Source organism: Mustela nivalis (genome assembly GCF_964662115.1).
Source record: "Mustela nivalis genome assembly, chromosome: 4".
Taxonomy (NCBI): domain Eukaryota; kingdom Metazoa; phylum Chordata; class Mammalia; order Carnivora; family Mustelidae; genus Mustela; species Mustela nivalis.
In genome coordinates this window covers 57,410,917-57,437,341 of record NC_139023.1, presented here as the reverse complement: position 1 = coordinate 57,437,341, position 26,425 = coordinate 57,410,917, and positions in this window count along the sequence as shown.

Here is a 26,425-nt window from a genome sequence, read left to right as displayed (position 1 = left end):
TAAAGACTGTAGTCAGAGATACAGAAGGACACTACATCATTCTTAAAGGGTCTATGCACCAAGAAGATCTAACAATGGTAAATATTTATGCCCCCAATATGGAGCAGCCAACTACATAAGACAACTATTAATCAAGATAAAGAGTCATATTGATATAAATACATTAATAGTAGGAGATCTTAACATGCCACTCTCAGTAATAGACAGATCATCCAAGCAGAAAATCAATAAAGAATCAAGAGTGTTGAGATTAAGAGTCACTTAGGGGAGGGGGTTTGGGAGAAGGGGGTGGGATTATGGACATTGGGGAGGGCATGTGCTTTGGTGAGTACTGTGAAGTGTGTAGACTTGGTGATTCACAGACCTGTACCCCTGGGGATAAAAATATAGGTTTATATAAAATAAAAAATAAAAAAAAATAAATTAATTATTTTAAAGTAAAAAAAAAAAAAAAAAAAAAAAAAAAAAGAATCAAGAGTGTTGAATGACACATTGGACCAGATGGATCTCATAGATATATACAGAACATTCTACCCTAAAACAACAGAATACTCATTCTTCTCAAGTGCACATGGAACCTTCTCCAGAATAGACCATATACTGGGTCACAAATCAGGACTCAACCGATACCAAAAGACTGAGATTATTCCCTGCATATTCTCAGATCACGATGCTTTGAAACTGGAGCTCAATCACAAAGAAAAGTTTGGAAGGAGCTCAAACACCTAGAAGCTAAAGACCACCTTGCTTAAGAATGCTTGGATCAACCAGGAGATCAAAAAAGAACTTAAACAATTCATGGAAACCAATATGAATGAAGACACTTCAGCCCAAAACCTACGGGGATACAGCAAAGGTGGCCCTAAGGGGGAAATATATAGCCATTCAAGCCTCCCTCAAAAAAATTAAAAAGTCCAGAATACACCAGCTATCTCTACACCTTAAAGAACTGGAAAATCAACAACAAATTAATCCAACTCCACACATAGGAAGGAAAATAATAAAGATTAAAGCAGAGATCAATGAGATGGAAACTAGAGATACAGTAGAACGCACCAATAAAATAAAATTTTCATCAATGAAACATCAATGCAATGATCCTTCTTGAAAGAATCAATAAGATCGATAAACCACTGGCCAAACTAATCCAAAAGAAAAGAGAGAAGACCCAAATTAATAAAATTATGAATGAAAAGGGAGAGATCACAACTAACACCAAGGAAATAGAAACAATCATCAGAAATTATTATCAACAGTTATATGTCAATAAGTTAAGCAACCTAGATGAAATTGATGCTTTCCTGGAAAACTATAAACTTCCAAAACTGAATCAGGAAGAAATTGGCCACCTGAATAGACCAATATCTAGTAGTAAGATTGAAGCAGTCATCATAAACCTCCCAAAAAACAAGAGCCCAGGACCTGATGGATTCTGTGGAGAATTCTACTAAATGTTCAAAGAAAAAATAATATTTATTCTCCTGAAGCTGTTTCAAAAATTTGAAGGAGAAGGAAAACTTCCAGACTCTTTTTATGAAGCCTGCATTACCCTGATCCCCAAACCAGGAAAAGACCCCACCAAAAAGGAGAATTTCAGACCAATATCCCTGATGAATATGGATGTTAAGATTCTCAACAAGATCCTAGCTAATAGGATCCAGCAGTACATTAAAATGGTTTTCCACTATGACCAAGTGGGATTAATCCCTGGGTTGCAAGGGTGGTTCAACATTTGCAAATCAATCAAAGTGATAGAACAAATCAATAAGAGAAGAGAGAAGAACCACATGGTCCTCTCAACTGATGCAGAAAAAGCACTTGACAAAACCCAGCATCTGGTCCTGATTAAAACAATTCAAAGTATAAGATAGAGGGAACATTCTTGAACTTCATGAAATCTATCTATAAAAAACCCACAGCTAATATCATCCTCAATGGGGAAAAGCTGACAATCTTCCCTTTGAGATCAGGAACACAAGGATGCCTACTCTCACCACTCTTGTTCAACATAGTATTAAGAAGTCTGAGCAACAACAATCAGACAGCAAAGAGAAATAAAAGTATTCAAATTGGCAATGAAGAAGTCAAACTCTCTCTCTTCGCAGATGACATAATACTTTACTTTATATGGAAAACCCGAAAGACTCACCCCCAAACTACTAGAACTCATTCAGCAATTCAGTACTGTGGCAGGATACAAAATCAATGTACAGAAATCAGTTGCTTTCTTATACACTAACAATGAAAATACAGAAAGGGAAATTAGAGGATTGATTCCATTTACTATAGCACTAAGAACCGTAAGATACCTGGGAATAAGCCTAACCAAAGAGGTAAAGGATCTGTACTTGAGGAACTACAGAACACTCATGAAAGAAATTGAAGAAGACACAAAAAGATTGAAAACCATTCCATGCTCATGGATCAGAAGAATAAGCATTGTTAAAATGCCTGTACTGCCTCGAGCAATCTATACTTTCAATACCATTCTGATCAAAATTCCATGGGCATTTTTCAAAGAGCTGGAGCAAACAATCCTAAAATTTGTATGGAATCAGAAGAGACCCCAAATTGCTAAGGAAATATTGAAAAAGAAAACCAAAACTGGGGGCATCACATTGCCCAATTTCAAGCTTTACTACAAAGCTGTGATCACCTAGATCTTAGATTTGAGAAACAAAGATGCTTTCAAATTTATGGAAGGCCACACATCATCCACTTTAACAAGTAAAAATTTTAATTGCCTTCTATTCATTAAAAGAACAACTTTAGTTTTACAATGCTAAGGGATATTAGAAGTTTTAGTTCAACTCATCTGGTTTATGGAAAAGGAAAAAGGAAACATCCTGAGTTCTGAGATGAGAACCGGGTCATGAGTCAGGAGAACCAGATTCTATGAGTAGCCTTGCACACAGGTAAGTAGCCTTATCTGTGTGACATTTGATAAATTGCTTTCTTTTCTGGACCTTAGTTGCCTTACATGTAAAGTCGTACATTGGTTTAGAAATTCTTTGTGGTTCGTTTCCATGCTACCCTTCTTTAAGTCAAAGTGTTTGTTTATTGTCTGTTTCCCATGTTCTGCCTGGCTTAGATGTTCTTTATGGTCCTCTTCTATGCTGTCCTTCTGAGTTTAAGTGTTTGTTTGTTGTCAGTTCCCTAGGTTCTGGTTGTGTAAGTATGAATATTTTTTACCTCTATATGCCAAAGAGTGGTTTGGGCCCTGTAAGATTTCTAATTCCAGCCTTTAGAAGATCACCATCTATTCATTCAATCTTTAGGATCCAAGAATCCTCTTAAATTTCAAGCAGAAGTACATCAGAATATGCAATTATCTGTAGCAAGAATATATTGCTTACAACAGATGCTTAAAGAGTAGCCATCTCTTTTTGAATAATTATTACTACAAATTATTATGCTCATTTTACAAATTAGGAGGAAAAGGAAGCTTAATGATGTTAAGTAATTAATCCAAGGTTATGGTGTTAGTAAGTGGCTATCTTCACTCTGCTTACAGGAGGTTTTCATAAATTGAGTGGCTGTTTTTACCATAATAACCACCAGTGACTTACCACAAAGTCAGTAGGGAGGATACCATAGAGACAGGGGATAACACTCTAACCTCATGTCAACCGGACATCAGCTTACTCCCTCTTCCCTTTAAGAAAAAAAAAAAAAAAAAAGGGATGGCTCAAATGTCAGTCTATTTTCTTTAGAAATTTTATGCCCTCCTCAAGATTTTGGCAAATCCCAGGGCCATGTTTGCTCATTGCTCATTATCATTTCTCCAATTGATTCTCTATGAAATATATATATATATATATATATATATATATATATATATACTCATCAAGTTGGTACATTAAATACATACAGCATTTGTACATCGAAAATTATATATATATTATACAATATAATGATATATATAATATTTGTATATTTTATATAATATATATATATATATATATATATATATATATATATATTTTTTTTTTTTTTTGGCCACAAATGACCACAAAATGCCATTCACAGAAGGCATTTGCATGGATGAGAATTTTACAGGGGATTCAAGGGCCAACAGCAAATATGAGATATAAAGCAAGAGGAGAGCCAGTCATAACTGAATATCAAATATCAAATAGTACTGCTATTTATAAGCTCTCTCCTTCACATTTGCCACCCATAGTTCTCAATGCCCTTCCTTCCTTCCATCCATCCATCCTTCCATCCTTCCTTCCTTTCTCTCTCTCTCTCTCTCTCTCTCCTTCTTTTCTTTCTTCTTTACCATCTGGCTTCAAGCTTTCATCTTCATTTCCTTCTTGAACCCTGTGCCTTCCTTTTCTTCAGCCACTTCTTAAACTATAAAATTCATCTGTAGCTTTGATGCAGGTATGACTATGTGCCCAAACATGCATAATAGAGTGAACTCTACATAAGAGAGATTTTGCTTCCAGGAGGAATCCTCCAATCAGCCTTGAATGTTGTGAGTTTGTTCCCTCCTATATCTCTTGTTACTGGCTTTACTTCCTTCCTTCCTCATTTACTATATATCTATAATGTATTTTGGGGGGGAATTAAATACTGTCCTTTGATAAATTCATTGAGACTGTAATCCTTTCCTCCTATTGTTCTAACCACAAAGCTGAGCTTTGATACATTTTGGCTATACCTACTACCTTACTCTTCATCAAGTTGGGATAAAAATAAGCTTGTAAAAATCCTACAACTGCCTTGTGAACTACAGCACTGTCAAGCCAATGTGACTCAGCTGTCAAGTTTAATGTACCAGACTGGGACAAGCCTGTCCTTTGGTTTCATGCTGTCCCAGGTAAGGATGGTATTAGCATTATAGTTGTAAAGTTGTATATGTATCATAAGGAAATGTCAGCCTTCACCCTATTCACCTGAGACTTTGCCTCCCCACCCTCCAGTCTTTTCTATTTTCAGGCACCAGATAAGTCCTCCTTAGATGCAGCTATGATTTTCCCATTTCTGAATTCAAAACTTTTTGTAACTTACCCACCAAACATGGAGCCCAACAATCTGGCATTATATCTTGGCCCCTTCATCCAAGATCCATGTGATCTTGGGCAAGTTACTTACATCACCAAGTTTAGTATTCTTTGTTGTGAAATGGGCACATGCCCTAAGTATCTCTGCAGATCTACTTTGGAAGTATGTGAAAGCTTATAAACTATAACATGCTACTGTAAGTTGTGATTCTTCTCATAAAATTAAAATCAAACTTCTAGTCTGTTGTTTAAGGCCACAGTTAGGTTCCTATTTATATTTTCTAATTTTCATCTTTTTACACCCAACAGAAAAAAATCTTTGTGTGGAGGGCAGAGTACTGGTAACTGTCACTTACAATAACATTTACACTGACCCATTAAAATGATAATATGATTGTGAATGTAGTGTAATTTACAATGATCCATTATAAGGGATCCTATCATTCATAAGGCATGGGACCTTGGAAGTGCTGACCAACTCCTCTGAGCATTGATCTCAACACTGACAAAGTGCTTACTCTTCTGGACATGCCTACTATCTGGTGTTATTTCTTAAATTACACAAAATAATGGTAAATAATAAAAATCTAGCAAAAAACAAAAAATAAGCTTTGTATTTCCTTAGAGGGTTCCACTGTGCCTAGAAAGTCTTGGATACAATAATAACATCTCAAACTCAGTACATCCAAAATAAGAATTCACTTTTTTTTTTTTTTTTTTTTTTTTTTTTTTTTTTGCCAAGCTACTATTAGATTCTCAATCTCATCAAATAAATTCAGTCTCCTAACACTAGAGACATTTACAATGTTTTTTACTCTTTCCTCCCCTTCCCACATTTTGACAGTAACCAAATCCCATAGATTCTACTGACTAGATAATCTTTGAATGCTCCCACTCTCTGCTGCTACTTTTTAAATTTAGATCTTTAGAATTTCTTTTCTGGATGACTGCAGCAGCTTCCTTTCTGGACTTGCCCATTTCAATTGCTTTTCATTGTGCTATTCCATATGACACCTAGTTATCAGAATGAGTATTCTCAAATAGAAATCTAACATGACTCCTTGCTACTTGAAGTTGTATTATGTTTAAGATGAGTTTGGGATCAAATTATCTGAGGCAGACTGTCGCTTTTTATCTCTGTGACCTCAATGGAATTATCTTTGAGTTCTTCAGTTTCTGTATGTGGTGGCCATGAGTATGTTCCTCTCAGATCTCTGACTGCATGGATCATCACATGGGCCAATGGCCCCAGATGTGCTCTGAAATATGCCACTACATTCATGCTGTAGCCATGCTTCCCACAGACTCTGCAGGAAACAACTGAAGACAGCAGAGATACCAATGCAAGCCCCTTTCTGAGACACAAAGGACTCCTCTGATAGCTGCCTCCTCTGTCTCTGGTCTGAGGACTTCCCATAGGTCTTATAGGACTTCCCCAGACTCACTGTGGTTTTAAACATGTTCACTCAACATTTCTTCCTTCCCTCTCTCCTTCCCAAAAAGTTTAGACTTGCACTGTGGTCTGACAGTTCTCCTGATTTCCTTAGTCCCTCTTTATTTTCTTTCATGGGTATTTCCCTTGATAAATCTCCTACATATTTAGCTTTGTCTTGGCATTTTCTTTTAAAGGATCTAGAAAAATCTACCCCACCTGTAAAATAAATGTAATAACAGTATCTATTTTATAGGATTACTATGAGGATCAAATATAATGTAGGGCACTTACAACAGTTTGTAGTATCCATCTGTGGTCTATAATAGTTTGCTGTTATTGTCATCATTATTAGTTTGGTACTCATCCAACATAACATACTCTCTCATGGATCAGTTTATGTATATATTCTCCTCAGAAAGAAAAAAAGAAAGGAAAAAAAAAAAAAAACAACCTTTCATTCCAACAATGCAAAGTAATACTTACCTGTCAGGAGTCAGCTTTCAGCTCTGAAATCTCATCTTTGTAATGCCTTCTTTAATCCATCTACTTTTTCCTCCTATAGTCCCATGTACACCATCCTTCCACCCCCTTTATAAGTGCTAATCTCATTTGGGGCCATAGATGATTTATCTGTTGCTACTTCTAGAACCTGAGGTCTTCAATGACTTCTATCTTGTCATGTCTATTTTTGGAAACCCATTTCAGAGGTTAACATAGGGTTTTTTTTTTTTTTTAATGTATCGAGTAAATGTACATGTGTATTAAGTTGATATGATAGCAATACAAGAATAAAAGAAGCCACAATATTACTCACACTGGGACATCCGAACTTCTTTTACTTGACTGGAATCTCTAACACCTGGAACTTCTTAAGTTTTTCAGTATTAACCCAGTTGAATAGCTGTCCTTGATTTTAGTGGGAAGGCACCCTTAAGGAAAAATAGAAATAGATGCCATTCCTCCATAAATCACTTGGTCCTTCTACAGGATGTAACTCTAAGCAAAAGTTAAGCAAAAGCTATGGAAAACTCAACATTTTAGATTCCAGTTTTATATATTTCTTTCATTTTTAAAAAAATTAATATATAATGTATTTGTTTCAGTGGTACAGATCTGTGATTCATCATTTTTATACAATTCACAGTCCTCACCATAGCATATATCCTTCCTAATGTCCTTCATCAAGCCACCCCATCTCTCCCACCCTCTTCCACTCCAGTAACCCTCAATTTCTTTTCTGAAATTAAGAGTCTTTCATGGTTTGTCTCCCTCTCTGGTTTTGTCTTATTTAATTTTTTCCTCTCTTCCCCCATTATCCTCTGCCTTGTTTCAAATCTTAGATCAGTGAGATCAAATGATAATTGTCTTTCTCTGATTGATTTATTTCACTTAGCATAATACCCTCTAGTTCCATCCATGTCATTGCAAATGACAAGATTTCATTGGTTTTTTTGATGGCTGCATTATAGATAGATAGATAGATAACATTTTCTTTATCCATTCATCTTTTGATGGACATCAATTCTCTTTCTGTAGTTTGCCTATTGTGGACATTGCTGATATAAATGTTAGGATCCTTGTGTCCCTTCAGATCACTACATTTGTGTCTTTAGGGTAAATACCTAGTAGTGCAATCACTGCATCATAGGGTAGCTCTATTTTTGACTTTTTGAAGAACTGCCATACTGTTTTCCAGAGTGGCCACACCAACAGTGCAGCCCACCAACAATGCAGAGGGTTCCCCTTTTTCCACATCCTTGTCAACACCTGTCATTTCCTGACTGGTTAATTTTAGCCATTCTGAATGGTGTGAGGTGATATCTCAATGTGGTTTTGATTTGTATTTCCCTGATCCTGAGTGATACTGAACAATTTTCCATGTGTCTGTTGGCCATTCGGATATCCTCTTTGCAGAAATGTCTGTTCATGTCTTCTGCCCATTTCTTGATTGGGTTATTTGCTCTTTGGGTATTGAGTTTAAGTCCTTTTAGATTTTAAATACTAGTCCTTTATCTGAGGAGTCATTTGCAAATATCTTCTCCCATTCTGTTGGTTGTCTTTTGGTTATGTTGACTGTTTCCTTCACGGTGCAAAAGCTTTTGATCTTGATGAAGCCCCAGCATTTCATTTTTGCCCTTGCTTCCTTTGCCTTTGGCAAGATTTCTAGGAAGAAGCTGCTGCACCTGAGGTTGAAGAGGTTGCTGCTATGTTCTCCTAAAGAATTTTGATGGATTTCTGTCTCACATTGAAGTCTTTTATCCATTTTGAGTTTACTTTTTGTGTGTGGTGTAAGGAAATAGTCCAGTTTTATTCTTCTGCATGTGGCTGGTCACCAATTATCCCAATACCATTATTTTGCAGTCTGTCTTTTTACATTGGACATTCTTTCCTGCTTTGTTGAAGATTAGTTGACCATGGAATTGAGAGTCCATTTCTGGGCTCTGTTCTCTTCCATTGATCTATGTGTCTGTTTTTGTGCCAGAACCATATTGTCTAGATGATTATAATTTTGTAATAGAGATTGAAGTCTTAAACTGTGATGTGGCCAACTTTGGCTTTCTTTTTCAACCTCTCTCTGGCTTTTTGAGGTCTTTTCTGGTTCCATATAAATTTTAGGATTATTTGTTCCTTTTCTTTGAAAGTAGTTGATGGCATTTTGATAGGAGTTGTGTTAAATATGTAGATTGCTCTAGGTATCATAGACATTTTCACAATATTTGTTCTTTCAATCCATGAACATAGAACTTTTTCCTTTTTTGTGTGTGTGTGTGTCTTCCCCAGTTTCTTTCATGCATACTTTATTGTTCTCTAGTGCAGATTCTTTGCCTCCTTGGCTAGGTTTATTCCTAGGTATCTTATGGTTTTGGGTGCAATTGTAAATGGGATAGGCTCCTTAATTTCTCTTTTTTCTGTGCAGTTTTTGGTGTTTAGAAATGCAACTGATTTCAGTGCATTGATTTTATAACCTGTCTCTTTACTTAATTCCTGTATGAGCTCTAGCAGTTTTGGGGTGAACTCTTTTGGGTTTTCCCCATTAAGTATCATATCATCTGCAAAGAGTGAACATTAGACTTCTTCTTTGCCAATACAGATACCTTTTATTTTTTTTTTTGCTGTCTGATTTCTGAAGCTAGGACTTCTAGTACTGTGTTGAACAGCAGTGGTGATAGTGGACATCCCTGCCATGTTCCTGACATTAAGGGAAATTCTCTCAGTTTTTCCTCATTGAGAATGATATTTGCTGTGGATTTTAATAGATGGCTTTTATGATGTTGACTTTTTTATGATGATACCCCTACACTGTGAAGAGTTTTAATCAAGAAAGGATACTGTACTTTGTAGTCAAATGCTTTTTCTACATCTATTGAGAGTATCATATGGTTTTTGTTCTTTCTTTTATTAATGCATTTTATTACATTGGTTGATTTGCAGATGTTGAACCAACCTTGCAGTCCAGAAATAAATCCCATTTGGTCATGGAGAATAATTATTTTAATGTACTGTTGGATACTACTGGCTAGTATTTGGGTGAGAATTTTTGTATCTGTGTTCATCAGGTATATTGGTCTATATTTCTCCTTTTTTGTTTTAAGATTTTTATTTATTTATTTGAGAGAGAGTGCATGAGAAGGGGGAGGTCAGAGGGAGAAGCAGACTCCCCGCCAAGCAGGGAGCCTGATGCAGGATCTGATCCCAGGACTCAAGGATCATGACCCAAGCCTAAGGCAGTCACCCAAACAACTGAGTCACCCAGTAATTCTCCTTTTTGATGAAGTCTTTGTCTGGTTTTGGAATGAAGGTCTCATAAAATGAGTGTGAAAATTTTCTTTCCATTTCTATTTTTTGGAATGGTTTCAGAAAAATAGGTATTAATTCTTCTTTAAATGTTTGATAGAATTATCCTGGGAAACCATTTGGCCCTAGGCTCTTGTTTTGGGGGGGATTTTGGTTACTACTTCAATTTCCTTGATGGTTATGTTTCTGTTAAGATTTTCTTTTTCTTTCTTGTTCAGTTTTGGTAGTTAATACATATCTAGGAATGCATCCATTTCTTCCAGATTGTCTAATTTGTTGGCATATAGTTGCTCATAATATGTTCCTATAATTGTATTTCTTTGGTGTTGGTTGTGATCTCTCCTCTTTATTCATGGTTTTATTTATTTGGGCCCCTTCTTTTTTTTTTTTTTTTCTTTTTGATAAGTCTGGCCAGGAGTTTATAAATCATCAATTTTTTCAAAGAACCAGCTCCTAGTTTCATTGATCTTTTCTACTGTTCTTTTGGTTCCTATTTCATTGATTTCTGTTCTTATCTTTATTATTTCTCTGCTCCTGCTGGGTTTAGGCTTTATTAACTGTTCTTTCTCCATCTCCTTTAGGTGTAGTGGTAAGTTGTGTATTTGAGACCTTTCTTGTTTCTTGAGAACGGCTTGCAGTGTTATATACCTTTGTTGTGTCCCAAAGATTTTGAACTGCTTTGATTTCATTTTTATTTGTTTCCATGATTTTTTAAAATTATTCTTTAATTTCTTGGTTGATCCATTCATCCTTTAGTAGGATGCTCTTTAGCCTCCATGTATTTGATTTCTTTCCAACTTTCCTCTGTGATTGAGTTCTAGTTTCAAAGTATTGTGGTCCAAAACTATGCAAGGAATGGTCCAATCTTTTGGTACTTTTTGAGACCTGATTTGTGACCCAGGATATGATCTATTTTGGAGGATATTTCATGTGCATTAGAGAAGAATGCGTATTATGTTGTTTTGGCATGGAATATTCTGAATATGTCTGTGAAGTCCATCTGGTCCAGTGTGTCATTTAAAGCCCTTATTTTCTTGTTGAACTTTTGCTTAGACAATCTGTCCATTACAGTGATGAAGATGTTAATGTCCCCTATTATAATTGTGTTATTGTCAATGTATTTCTTTGATTTTTGTTATTAATTAGCTTATACAATTGGCTGCTCCCATGTAAGGGGTATAAATATTAAAAATTGTTAGATCTTCTTGTTGGGTAGACCCTTTAAGCATGATATAGTGTCCTTTCTCATCTCTTATTATAGTTTTTGGTTTAAAATCTAATCTGTCTTACATAAAGATTGCCACCCCAGTTTTCTTTTCTTTTTTTTGGGGGGGAGGGTTTCTGAAGGAGGGACTTTTTTTTCATTAATTTTTTTTATAACTTTATTTTTTATAAACATATATTTTTATCCCCAGGGGTACAGGTCTGTGAATCACCAGGTTTACACACTTCACAGCACTCACCAAAGCACATACCCTCCCCAATGTCCATAATCCCACCCCCTTCTCCCAAACCCCCTCCCCCCAGCAACCCTGTTTGTTTTGTGAGATTAAGAGTCACTTATGGTTTGTCTCCCTCCCAATCCCATCTTGTTTCATTGATTCTTCTCCTACCCACTTAAGCCCCCATGTTGCATCACCACTTCCTCATATCAGGGAGATCATATGATAGTTGTCTTTCTCTGCTTGACTTCTTTCGCTAAGCATGATATGCTCCAGTTTTCTTTTGATGTCTGTTAGCATGGTAAATGGTTTTTCAACCTCCTCACTTTGAATCTGGAGGTGTCTTTGGGTCTAAAATGGGTCTCTTTTAGACAGCATATTGATAGCTTTTTGTTTTTGTTTTTGTTTTTCCAATCTGATACACTGTGTCATTTGATTGGGGCATTTACATTTGGGGTAACTATTGAAAGATATGAATTTAGTGCCATTGTGTTGTCTGTCGGGTGACTGTTACTGTATATTGTCCCTGTTCCTTTCTGGTCTATGCTACTTTTGGCTCTCTCTTTGCTCAAGTGTGTCATTTAAAGCCCTTATTTTCTTGTTGAACTTTTGCTTCAATATTTCTTACAGGGCTTGTTTTGTGATCACAGATTTTTTTAGTTTTTGTTTAGCTTGGAAGCGTTTTTATCTTTCCTCCTATCTTCAATGACAGCCTGGCTGGATATAGTATTCTTGGCTGCATATTTTTCTCATTTAGTGCCCTCAATGTATCATGCCAATCCTTTCTGGCCTGCTAGGTCTCTGTGGATAGGTCTGCTGCCAATATAATTTCTACCCTTGTAGGTTACAGAACTCTTTCCAGTGCTGCCTTCAGCTCAGTTTTACATTTTTGTCTTATTCCCACAAAAGGGAATTTAATGAATAAAGTTTTGAGTAGGTAAGCCCAAAATAGTGCAGTTCCTTTATATCTATTCACATCTTGTGCCCCATATCTGTATCCAACAGATCCCTTTTCAGTCTGTGTATTTTCAGGTGTGAATATTACCTTCTCATATCAGTACTAGTGAGCAATGACCCCCCAAAAAAGGAAAATTTCCATTTTTGTTTATTCACTAAACAAATATTTATGGAATATTATTACGTGTTATGCACTGTCCTAAGGACTGAGAAAATAGTAATAACTAAACAGACTAAAACAAAATAATAAACACTCAAAGAAAAACCCACCTGCTTTCATTGAGCTTATATAGTAGTGGGGGGAGGCATACAATAAATAAATATAGGTGTAGGGTGCCAGATGGTGATTAGTACCATGGAAAAGAGAATAAAAGTAAAGAAATAGAGGAATATGAACTCCTGAGGGTCTGGAGAATGTATTAATTTTAAAACAAGGTGACTAAAACAACCTTCATTAGGAAGAGGACATTTGAACAAATACTTGAAATAGTGTAAGAAGTGAACCATAAAATATCATAAGAAGAATATATAAGACAGAACAAAAAGCAAGTGCTAAGTCTAAAATGGAAACATGTCTGGAATAGTCCAGTAACATCAGAAAGGCAGAGTAGTTGGAACAGAAATATCAAAAAGGAGAAAGTGGTAGGAGATCAGGTCAGATAAGGACTCCTTGTCCTTAACAAGGAGTCAAACTGGGAATTGGGAAGGATTCTGGATTGTACCATGATAGAGATAAGGACACATTGGAGTCTTTAAAATGTGTTTTCATTGCCTCCAAGAAACTCATTTTAAGCCCAAAGACACCTCCAGATTCAAAGTGAGGGGGTGGAAAAGAATTTACCATGCTAATGGACATCAGAAGAAAGCAGGAGTGGCAATCCTTATATCAGATCAATTAGATTTTAAGCCAAAGACTACAATAAGAGATGAGGAAGGACACTATATCATACTCAAAGGGTCTGTCCAACAAGAAGATCTAACAATTTTAAATATCTATGCCCCCAAAGTGTGAGCAGCCAACTATATAAACCAATTAATAACAAAATCAAAGAAACACATCAACAATAATACAATAATAGTAGGGGACTTTAACACTCCCCTCACTGAAATGGACAGATCATCCAAGCAAAAGATCAGCAAGGAAATAAAGGCCTTAAACGACACACTGGACCAGATGGACATCACAGATATATTCAGAACATTTCATCCCAAAGCAACAGAATACACATTCTTCTCTAGTGCACATGGAACATTCTCCAGAATAGATCACATCCTCGGTCCTAAATCAGGACTTAATTGGTATCAAAAGATTGGGATCATTCCCTGCATATTTTCAGACCACAATGCTCTAAAGCTAGAACTCAACCACAAAAGGAAGTTTTTTTTTTTTTTAATGGACTATTGTTTTATTTATTTTTTTTTAACTTTTTATTTTTTATAAACATATATGTTTATCCCCAGGGGTACAGGTCTGTGAATCACCAGGTTTACACACTTCACAGCACTCACCAAAGCACATACCCTCCCCAATGTCCATAATCCCACCCCCTTCTCCCAAACCCCCTCCCCCCAGCAACCCTCAGTTTGTTTTGTGAGATTAAGAGTCACTCATGGTTTGTCTCCCTCCCAATTCCATCTTGTTTCATTTATTCTTCTCCTACCCACTTAAGCCTCCATTTGAAAGAACCCAAATACATGTAGACTAAACAGCATCCTTCTAAAGAATGAATGGGTCAACCGGGAAATTAAAGAAGAATTGAAAAAAATCATGGAAACAAATGATAATGAAAACACAATGGTTCAAAATCTGTGGGACACAACAAAGGCAGTCCTGAGAGGAAAATATATAACGGTACAAGCCTTTCTCAAGAAACAAGAAAGGTCTCAGGTACACAACCTAACCCTACACCTAAAGGAGCTGGAGAAAGAACAAGAAAGAAACCCTAAGCCCAGCAGAAGAGAAATCATAAAGATCAGAGCAGAAATCAATGAAATAGAAACCCAAAAAACAATAGAACAAATCAACGAAACTAGGAGCTGGTTCTTTGAAAGAATTAATAAAATTGCTAAACCCCTGGCCCGACTTATCAAAATGAAAAGAGAAAGGACCCAAATAAATAAAATCATGAATGAAAGAGGAGAGATCACAACTAACACCAAAGAAATACAAACTATTATAAGAACATACTATGAGTAACTCTACGCCAACAAATTTGACAATCTGGAAGAAATGGATGCATTCCTAGAAACATAAACTACCACAACTGAACCAGGAAGAAATAGAAAGCCTGAACAGACCCATAACCATTAAGGAGATTGAAACAGTCATTAAAAATCTCCAAACAAACAAAAGCCCAGGGCCAGATGGCTTCCCGGGGGAATTCTACCAAACATTTAACGAAGAACTAATTCCTATTCTCCTAAAACTGTTCCAAAAAATAGAAATGGAAGGAAAACTTCCAAACTCATTTTATGAGGCCAGCATCACCTTGATCCCAAAACCAGACAAGGATCCCATCAAAAAAGAGAGCTATAGACCAATATCCTTGATGAACACAGATGCGAAAATTCTCACCAAAATACTATCCAATAGGATTCAACAGTACATTAAAAGGATTATTCACCACGACCAAGTGGGATTTATTCCAGGACTGCAAGGTTGGTTCAACATCCACAAATCAGTCAATGTGATACAACACATCAATAAAAGAAAGAACAAGAACCATATGATACTCTCAATAGATGCTGAACAAGCATTTGACAAAGTACAGCATCCCTTCCTGATCAAAACTCTTCAAAGTGTAGGGATAGAGGGCACATACCTCAATATCATCAAAGCCATCTATGAAAAACCCACCGCAAATATCATTCTCAATGGAGAAAAACTGAAAGCTTTTCCGCTAAGGTCAGGAACACGGCAGGGATGTCCATTATCACCACTGCTATTCAACATAGTACTAGAGGTCCTAGCCTCAGCAATCAGAAAACAAAAGGAAATTAAAGGCATCCAAATCGGCAAAGAAGAAGTTAAATTATCACTCTTCACAGATGATATGATACTATATGTGGAAAACCCATAAGACTCCACTCCAAAACTGCTAGAACTTGTACAGGAATTCAGTAAAGTGTCAGGATATAAAATCAATGCACAGAAACCAGTTGCATTTCTCTACACCAACAAGACAGAAGAAAGAGAAATTAAGGAGTCAACCCCATTTACAATTGCACCAAAAACCATAAGATACCTAGGAATAAACCTAACCAAAGAGACACAGAATCTATACTCAGAAAACTATAAAGTACTCATGAAAGAAATTGAGGAAGACACAAAGAAATGAAAAAATGTTCCATGATCATGGATTGGAAGAATAAATATGTGAAAATGTCTATGCTACCTAAAGCAATCTACACATTTAATGCAATTCCTATCGAAGTACCATCCATCTTTTTCAAAGAAATGGAACAAATAATTCTAAAATTTATATGGAACCAGAAAAGACCTCAAATAGCCAAAGGGAAATTGAAAAGGAAAGCCAAAGTTGGTGGCATCACAATTCCGGACTTCAAGCTCTATTACAAAGCTATCATCATCAAGACAGCATGGGACTGGCACAAAAACAGACACATAGATCAATGGAACAGAATAGAGAGCCCAGAAATAGACCCTCAACTCTATGGTCAACTAATCTTCGACAAAGCAGGAAAGAATGTCCAATGGAAAAAAGACAGCCTCTTCAACAAATGGTGTTGGGAAAATTGGACAGCCACATGCACAAAAATGAAACTGGACCATTTCCTTACACCACACACGAAAATAGAGTCAAAATGGATGAAGGACATCAATGTGCGGCAGGAATCCATCAAAATCCTTGAGGAGAACACAGGCAGCAACCTCTTCGACCTCAGCCGTAGCAACATCTTCCTTGGAACATAGCCAAAGGCAAGGGAAGCAAGGGCAAAAATAAACTATTGGGATTTCATCAAGATCAAAAGCTTTTGCACAGCAAAGGAAACAGTTAATAAAATCAAAAGACAACTGACAGAATGGGAGAAGATATTTGCAAACGACATATCAGATAAAGGACCAGTGTCCAAAATCTATAAAGAACTTAGCAAACTCAACACCCAAAGAACAAATAATCCAATCAAGAAATGGGCAGAGGACATGAACAGAGATTTCTGCAAAGAAGACATCCAGATGGCCAACAGACACATGAAAAAGTGCTGCATATCACTGGGCATCAGGGAAATACAAATCAAAACCACAATGAGATATCACCTCACACCAGTCAGAATGTCTAAAATCAACAAGTCAGGAATTGACAGATGCTGGCGAGGATGCGGAGAAAGGGGAACCCTCCTACACTGTTGGTGGGAATGCAAGTTGGTGCATCCACTCTGGAAAACAGCATGGAGGTTCCTCAGAATGTTGAAAATAGAACTGCCCTATGACCCAGCAATAGCACTACTGGGTATTTACCCTAAAGATACAAATGTAGTGATCCAAAGGGGCACGTGCACCCGAATGTTTATAGCAGCAATGTCCACAATAGTCAAACTATGGAAAGAACCTAGATGTCCATCAACAGATGAATGGATCAAGAAGACGTGGTATATATACACAATGGAATACTATGCAGCCATCAAAAGAAATGAAATCTTGCCATTTGCAACAACATGGATGGAACTAGAGCGTATCATGCTTAGCGAAATAAGTCAAGCGGAGAAAGACAACTATCATATGATCTCCCTGATATGAGGAAGTGGTGATGCAACATGGGGGCTTAAGTGGGTAGGAGAAGAATAAATGAAACAAGATGGAATTGGGAGGGAGACAAACCATAAGTGACTCTTAATCTCACAAAACAAACTGAGGGTTGCTGGGGGGAGGGAGGTTGGGAGAAGGGGGTGGGATTATGGACATTGGGGAGGGTTTGTGCTTTGGTGAGTGCTATGAAGTGTGTAAACCTGGTGATTCACAGACCTGTACCCCTGGGGATAAAAATATATGTTTATAAAAAATAAAAAATTATATTAAAAAAAATAAAAGAAAATAAAAGAAAAAAAATAAAATATGTTTTCAAAGGTTTCCATATAATTAAGATTTCCATAGAATAAAGATCTTTCTGTGGTACTGCATACTCAGTAGGAATAACATGTAGGTCCAAGAACCAAGTGGTGGGAGCAAGTATGTCACTCTGGCTCTTACTCCCAAAGATCTACTTGGTGAATTTGGTATTCTTGTTCCTGCAGCTCTAGGCTTTGAAATGTTACAGGTCTTAATCCCCCAAAGGGGAACATTTCCACAGGGGACAAAACAAGAATTGTATATGAACTGTGGCTCTGCCTGGACACTTCAAGTATCCAGGGACCAGTGGGCAAAAAGTGTCACCCTCTTCATAGAGATAATTGACCCTGGTCATTAGGAGGAGTAGTGGTCTTTTACACAATGGAGATAAGTAGGAATATGTTTGGTATCCAGGTAATCCATCACCCAGTATTGGTGGTAAATGGACAAGAGCAGAACTTTTGGCCTAGGAAGTGCATAGTAACCAGGGGTCATGTCCCTTAGAAAAGGGTCTAGATCTTATTATAACAGAAGCCTCCAAAATAAGTTCAGGTGATAGCTGAAGGTGAAGATGATAGAGATTGAATAATAGAGGCTGGAGAATATGGTAATTTGTAGTGCTTCAGAGACTAACTTCTGTGGCAAATGTGGCAGCTCATTCACTAAATTTTTCTTTTATGTCACCTCTCAGGAATCCAGAGGAGCTATTGCTCAAATGAATATGAAAAAGTAAATGTGAGTCACACAAAGGATGTATTTTGGGAGATACAGTGATGCATCAACCAGATCTCCCTTCAAAGGACTATTGCCTTAGCCTCTGGAAGTGCTGTACATAGATAGTTTTCAGTGTGGAGTCTTCAGGTCTTACCTCAAGGGATCCAGCTTGCTGAAAGTTCCTTTCCTCAGAAAAGCTTATATTTAATGGCTTACTAAGGTAGCAGTACAAAGATCAAGTTATTTCTGTCCAGTGCAGGAAAACTTTAACAAGTCATTTTATGCCCAGAGCTCCCAGTGGGTTGGGTTGATTTGACATTACAGAACTTGTATCTTAGTTTTACTTACCCCTCTGTCTGCTCTTGCTTCTTTCCTCTCCTTTCTACAAGTGTTGATTTGATCATAAGGACACTCTGTAATAAATATTATGTTTGATGAACATTGTCTGAGTCTGTTTTCCAAGGAACCTAACCTGTGACAGGTAGGTATTAATGAATGGCTATTTTGCTGTGTAGATCACCCAGACTCATTTCCTTTCAAATCCTAGAGGTGAATGGGTGTGGAGATAGCTCAGTTGGCCCAACTTAAAATAACTGGAAAAGGTGAGACTTCATGGAGTTAATTTTAGAAGGAAAAAGTGATGAGAAGGAAAAACAAGACCCAAGAAGCAGAGAAGAATCAGAAAATGGTAGAGACAGGGATTACATGGAGTAGATCAGCCCAGTGAAAATATTCTGGTCAAAGAATTTTTTTTCAGTAATAAGGATATTTGACATGCAATTTTACATAATTTTATCTTATGCAATTTTTTTCATTTTTTAAAAGATTTTATTTATTTATTTGATGCAGAGAGAGAGAGAGAGGTCACAAGTAGGCAGAGAGGCAGACAGAGAGAGAGGGGGAAGCAGCTCCCTGCTGAGCAGACAGCCCGATGCAGGGCTTGATACTAGGACTCTGGGATTATGACCTGAGCCAAAGGCAGAGGATTAACTTACTGAGCCACCCAGGTGCCCCAAATTTTCTTCATCTTTAATATCCATTAAAGTCTGCCATATTCAGAATCTTTACATGGTATTTCTTTTAAAGTTCATGTCCAGATTAATGAAGTGTAGAACAGCTAGCAAGTTGACTCATTAATGCATCAAATTCATTGAATAAAGGGCTCATAGGTGACCATGGTAATAGAAGATCCTGTGCTGGGTTTTAACCTTCTCTAAATTAAAGCAGTATTTGGGTTATACCTGTCTACTTGTTTGTTTTATCTTCTAGATTGCATTTTTTTTATGGAAAGGGACAGTGACCATCATGCAACACAATACCATGTTCAGAATTAACACTCCTTTCCATAATAAATATATATGGGAATAAATGAATTAGTTTATGTTGTTTAGTTGTACAGATATCTGTCTCCCCCACTGAACAATGTATCTCTGTGGAATAGAGTCATTTAAAATATTTTTTGTTATCATTCAAACTGCTTAGAACAACACTTGACTTATAGTAAATCAGTTATTTGTTGAATAGAATTTCAGAAAGCTGAAAGCTCATGTCATGTCAAAACAAGACAAAAACACCAGTTTTCAATTTATTGCTTCTCAACACTTAATCTTTCCTTCATTGACTGCTCTATGACAATAGAATGGGTTCTGCAAATAGTTCTTTGTTATGTGGCGCAGTGCTAGACTTTTTAATTTTTAAATTTAAAAAATTTTTTTTTGTTCGTTTTTTAGTAGAGGGCACTGGAAAGACATTGCAAGTGGAATGGAATTTCCTTCCTGGTTCTGGCTTGCTCATTTGACTGACTCCTACAGTGCACTTGACTTACCCAGTGCCTGGATCTTGTAGTGTGTGGTGGTCCACAACCCTCTATATCCAGGTCTCTTGGGCAGGCTTATATTGTCTTTCCTCTGGTGAGACACCTACCCATAAATTGTTTTCTCTAGGGCCTCAGAGGTCCAATTTCTAGCATGTTTTAAGAGGGATTTCCAGGAAGTTCCTCTGGCATGCCAGCACAGAGACTTCTCTGTCATTTATGAGTAATCAATTGGCATGCCCTTTCTTTCTTTCTTTCTTTCTTTCCTTTTTTTTTTTTTTTTTTAGGTTTTTTTTTTTTTAATATTTTATTTCTTTATTTTAGAGAGAGAGAGAGAAAATTCACACAAACAGTGGGGAGGAGCAGAGGAGAGAGGGAGAAGCAGACTCCCCACAGAGTCAGTTCTGAACAACAAGAGGCTTGAACCTGAGAACCTGAGATCATGACCTGAACCAAAACCAAGAGTCAGATGCTTAACCTTCTATGTCATCAGGTGCTTCAGAATGCTCTTTCTAAGAATGTCTACATATCAGCCCTGGGGTGTGAGGTTCTGTTCTTTGTGCCCTCTATCTCAGCCCTGGGGATAGTAATTTCTTAATATCTATAACTTCTATAACTTCTATATTCATCAGTGTCCTCTTTCTTAATAATCCTTCATTGTTCCAATCCTCTTTCAGGGTGAATGATTCTTTATCTGAAACTTATCCTGTTTGAGCTGCTATGATGTTACTCTCTCTAGATTGGACCCTGGCAACATTTTAGCAATCTAAGGACTAGAGATCAAGAACAACTCTGAGTTGAGAGTTCACCTTCCAGCATATTGACTTTATAAAGTCCAGATATTTTCCAGAGTACACAGAACTCTACAAGCTTAAAACCTGGAGAAAGCTTAGATTTATTCACTGTTCTCTACAGTCATAATGGTATTCATATATCAATTATTAGCAAATATGTCAAAAAGGTTAAAAAATATGAGTGTTATGTAAAATTAAGTTTTTTCCTTTTTTTTTTTTTTTTGCTTTTGACTATGAGATATTCCTAAAACCTGTACCATGCCAATGTAAAATATGCATTTCCAAGAGGTAAATGGAATATCAACAGTTTCCAAAATCTGTTTAAGCATGTTGTTTTTACTTGGAGAACATCTCACCAAACATGTAGTTTTCAGATTAATGTTGAAGAACTGCCTTTAGGATTATTTGGTTTTGTGGTTCTCAATGTGTGGTTCATGGACCAGCAACAGCATCTTCTGGGAACTGGTTAGAAACACAAATTCTAGGCCTAGACTTACCTTCTGAATCAGAAACTCTTGAGTGTGAGTCTTAACAATCTATATTTTAACAAATCCCTCTAGGGATTCAGATACACACCAGAGTCTGATAAACATTGATTTTCCTTAGTACTACTCTTTTATAGGTGAGGAAAAAAAATCTCAAAAAAACAAAAACAAAAACAAAACACCGGACTGTCAGTTTCAACTTGAAAATAACAAATATTCTGTGTTCAAAAGAGCTTACATTCTTGGTTCTGTTTTCTGTGCCCACCTTTAGTTGTGATCGCCTCTGAAACCTGTCTTTATCAAACCTCTGCTTCTTGGGTATGTGACAGGAAAACAGTAAATGGGTTAAAATAAACTGATGATAGTCTCTTCATATATATTAAAAAGAACAAGCAAGCTATATAAGTATAGAATAATATCTCAGATATGTGCTCAAACACAAGAGAAATACTAAACACTTAGTGGAATACAGAATAGAGGATTCAAACACTGAATAAAGTTTGGTTGGGAATAGATGGTCTTTAAAGGCCATTCATTCATGAAAGCTTGTAATTTTATTATTCCATAATATGATGTTTGCTATCTTATCAAATAACCCAAAATTTTTCTTGTTGGAAGAGAAATATTTTGAATTGAGATAAAATCCTACTCAGCTCTGCCTCCTCCTTCTTCCTCTTTCCACAAAATTTGTACTTGGCCAGATGCTTCTCCTTTTCATTTTCCATTTAGGTGGCATTTTCAAATATAGAAAGCAATTTTGTAAGCTCCCTGCCGTTTCTGTTTTGCCTGGGCTCCACAGAGGCCCAAATAATTTATGGAAAAACAGCACCTGTGTTTTCACCACGAATGGCTTTTGCAACATTGATGAATTTCAAATAAAGGGCATCTACCTCATCCAAGTTAAAGGGAAGAAAGTTCTCTCTCCATTTCCAGAAACGTATTGTAGAATGGGTTCCAAAACTATTTTCTTGTCCCATAAAAACATTAAACCAGATGTAAATAAAAACATTAAACCAGATGTAAATATTTCATACCAGGTTCTGCCTTTTGAAGGAAAGGAAGACGGTAGATTTAAACAATTTTATCAGAAGAAGAAATTCTGAGGTTGTTTCCTGAGGATTTATACAACTGGATTGATTCATTACTTCATTCATACAACAAAATTTTGTGGTGTATTCATTCATTTATTAAACAAATATTAATTCATTCAATACCTGCTATATCAAGAGTAATCATAATAAATAGATACATTTCATTGGGGGGAATCACAGTGTACTTTCAGTTCAACTTGGAAGATGGAATGCATCACTTTATCTCTGGTTTCATTAAAAATTGTGGTCAGCAAACTATGGTCTGTGGGCTGACCACTTATTTTTGTAAATAAAGTCTTATTGAAACATGGCCACAACCATTCATTTACATATTACTTTATTTTTATGTTTGATTCTCTTTTTTCATATGTGTTTCATTTTGAGGAGTTTCTAGTGCTTTGTCTTTGTTCTCACTAACATTTGCTTCTAAAATGTTTAATCTGTCAAGAGTCTTATTCATTAATTTGTTTCATTTCACACATAATTTTTTTTTCATCGCTAGAGGTTAAATTTGTTTTTCCTCTTCTTCTTTTTTTTTTTTTAAATCTCTCCCACGGCCTTACTTAACTGATTTAGTGTCCTTCTCTTTAGTGTTTTTTCTGCTACTTTTAATATTTATATTATTTCTGGATCACTTTAGATTGGTCTTTTTTCTTCATTATGGATCTTGCTTTCTTGTTTCTTTGCATTCCCGGTAATATTTTTTTAATTTTTTATTTTTTATAAACATATATTTTTATCCCCAGGGATACAGGTCTGTGAATCTATCACTTTGCATCAGGGAAATACAAATCAAAACCACAATGAGATATCACCTCACACCAGTCAGAATGGCTAAAATCAACAAGTCAGGAAATGACAGATGCTGGCGAGGATGTGGAGAAAGGGGAACCCTCCTACACTGTTGGTGAGAATGCATTCCCGGTAATTTTTAACTGTGTAATATACATTGTGAATTTTACCTTATTGAATAATAGATTCTTTTTGTATTCCTTTATTTTAGAGTCCTTTTTAAAAATTTTATCAAGTTATATTAGTTACCATACAGTACATCATTAGTTTTTGATGTAGTGTTCTGTGGTTCATTGTTTGCATATTCTTATAAATGTTCTTGAGATTTGTAATTAAACTGTCTAAGGCTAGGGAAAGAAGATTGCAGGGAAGAAGATGAGAGAGAATTATACGTGGCACTCACTTCACAGGGCTAGGATTCACCTTCTGCCTGACACAAACAAAATAAGTAAATAAAGCACAAAATACGCAAACTGATGGTTTTAAAGACACTGGACATGAGGCAAGAAAAAAAAAATCTCTGAAAGTTACACAACAAACAAGATGAAGCAGAATCAGAAACAACACTGTCTTTGCAGATTCATTCATTTCAATTCCATTTAGATTGATTTCCTAATACAGTTTCATGGGTTTCAAAGTATTTAATCTTTGGCATCTCTGTTTAACATTGTGTTCTAGAAAATATGAAAAAAATGACTTTATTATGAATAGAAAACCATTAACTTTTTAAAAATCTATAAACATGGATAACAGAATTAATCCATCCATTCTGTGGACCTCATATGCAATTTGTAAAGAAGAGATTATGAATCTAGAACTGAAATTACTACTGAAAAAAGAAATATTTTGCCATATATAATTCACATATATATTTATATATATATATATTTTTAAGAAGCTAGATGTGTACATTTCACAAATAATAGTTGGAAATATGGTTTCTAGGATCAACCATGTGAATGACTAGCCAATTTTTGACAAATGTTTTAATGGTAAAAAAAAAAAAAAAAAAAAGAAGTGGAATTGTAGAATGACTCTGGTTACAGGAAGAGAGCTTGGATGCCATGCTAAGGAATTAGAACATTCTTCAGTTCAAAGTTTCTTACCTTGTGCACTAAAATGTTGCCAGTCATCCCCGGCCACAAGCAGATATGTATGTTTGTCCTGAGTGTCATACTGATATTGCCAATTTCTATGAAAAGTCATGGAAGAACTTTCTTAGACTTTGGGGTTCCAGAGATGGTTTTGAAGATAAGGGGCAAAAAACACAGCTGGTTTCATAAAGACCATACTTTACACATATATTTGAAAGTTGCTAAGAGGGTAGATATTAAAATTTCTCATCATAAGAAAAAAATAGGTAAGTGAGGTGCTGCATGTGAAGTAGACCTATTGAGGTGATCATTTAACAATAAATACAAATATCAAATCATTCTGTTGTATACCTGAAACTAAATAATGTTGTGTGTCAATTATAAATACACACACACATATATATATATATATATATATATATATATATATATACACATACATGTAATGGGATGGAAAAGAGATTTGAGGGAAAAGAGAGTGGAATTAGGAAAAAAGGTAAAAAGGATTACATAATGCCTAAAAGGTAATTTTTCAGACTCCTGGGTAGATAATTAAAAGTAAAAGTAAAATCCTTAGAAATTTTTCATTACTTTTATCCTTTTAAAGAAGATTGCAAGTTGCGTAATGTTTTACTTCTTGAGGTATGTGGACAATATATCCAAAGGAATAGCTGATTTTATTTTGCACACAAAGGTAAACAGGTGAGATGGGCTCATTGGGCTAGATAAGACCCTCAGAATGATTATCCTGTAGAAATAATCTGTTAGCACTCAGAGAACCAGATCCCTTCTTTCTAAAATCCTCAATAGTTTGGCAGAAATCTAGCAAATTAATTACCACCTCTAATAGCTTCTAATTAAACTGTTTTAGTAAAGCTGTAGAATTAAAAAAATAATCAATGCATAATAACACCTGTTAAGTATTTTTATATGTTGTACACAGATTCTTACAGAAGTTATACACACATGCTTTCTAGCATGTGGCCCCACTTCAAGTGGAGGCACCAGACAATCCCTCTGGAAGGGACCTCCATGAAAAGCGATTGCTTGGGGGCATAGTGAGCATCTTGTTTCTGGCAATATGCCAACAGGATATAGAGAGGTTCTGGATGACTCTGCCAAAGTGTCTACAAAACAGAAAATCTCTAATAATCCTCACTGCAAGTTTCCTTGTTTCTGATAATCTGGGTAGATACTTAGAGACATCATGAAAACAATGCCATGTTATGGTTGTCCAGTACCCTAGAACTTTAAACATAAGTCTATGTGGATCATTTAATCAATCAGCAATAAATTATCACATTCTTATTCTGCATCTGGCATGTGCTCCACTCTGGGAAAAAAAAGGCAAGCTCATTGACCTTGAAGAGCTCAGACTCTAATGGAGAATAACGACCTACCTGAAGTACAATGAACTAAACGTGATCATTTCCTTTGGTCCCTCAGTAGCTTTTTCAGGAAGGTATAGTGAGTGATTTTCAGTTTTTTTTTTTTTTTTTTTTTTTTTTTTTTTTTTTTAATTTACTTGAAAAAGATCACAAGCAGGCAGAGAGGCAGGCAGAGAGAGAGGGGGAAGCAGGCTCCCCACTGATCAGAGAACCCAATGCAGGGCTTGATCCCAGGACCCTGAGATCATGACCTGAGCCAAAGGCAGAGGTTTTAACCCATTGAGCCAGGTGTCCCTGATTTTCAGTTTTTACTAAAGCCACCCATGGTATTAATGATTGATCAATGTCAGAAAGTTGGTAAGTAGCCAAATTTGAGCTAGAACAGGGTTATTTGGGACTTTTCCTTGGTTCTCTTTCCTCTACAGCTGCCTGCTTTCAACAGCTTGGTGCTCATCAGGATGTGGTCCTGCCTATCAACAGAAGGTCAAGAACACAGACGATAGCAGCTGGAATTTTCCATCAAGGGAACTTAAAAGAGTAGCTAATAA